At 35.8% G+C, this 505-nt stretch overlaps 1 protein-coding gene across 1 annotated transcript in view; it reads left to right on the top strand.

The window, feature by feature from the left end:
• Positions 1–505, top strand: part of ARHGEF9 (Cdc42 guanine nucleotide exchange factor 9) — a 310,381-nt gene that overhangs the window by 132,887 nt on the left and 176,989 nt on the right. The gene's annotated exons all lie outside the window — the stretch shown is intronic.

Here is a 505-nt window from a genome sequence, read left to right as displayed (position 1 = left end):
TCCCTTCTATTCCTATTTTGCTGAGAGTTTTGATCAGAAATGGGTGTTGGATTTTATCAAATGCCTTTTCTGCATCAATTGATATGATCATGTGAAACTTTTCCTTTGTTTTATTTATGTGGTGGATGTCGTTGATTGTTTTTCTATTGTTGAACCATCCCTGCATACCTTATAGGACCCACTTGGTCATGATAAATGATATTCTTCATGTGTTGTTGCAGTCTATTGGCTAGGATTTTGTTGAAGATTTTTGCATCTATATTCATGAGGGGTATTAGTCTGTAGTTTTCCTTTTGAGTGATGTTTTCGCCTGGTTTTGGTATCAAGGTTATGCTTGCTTCATAAGTGAGTTAGGGAGGATGCCATCCTTTTCTATGTTTTGGAATAGTTTGAGTAGGATTGGTATCAGTTCTTCTCTGAACAATTTTATAGAATTCTCTGGTAAAACCGTCTGGGCCAGGACTTTTTTCAGTTGGTAATTTTTTGATGACCTGTTCAATTTCTT

The sequence above is a fragment of the Orycteropus afer genome, unplaced genomic scaffold (genome assembly GCF_000298275.1).
Source record: "Orycteropus afer afer isolate SDZICR_OR568_19922 unplaced genomic scaffold, OryAfe1.0 scaffold00680, whole genome shotgun sequence".
In the NCBI taxonomy this organism is placed as follows: Eukaryota; Metazoa; Chordata; class Mammalia; order Tubulidentata; family Orycteropodidae; genus Orycteropus; species Orycteropus afer.
The sequence above is the reverse complement of the archived record's forward strand: the minus strand, read 5'-3'. Positions and strand labels throughout refer to the sequence as shown.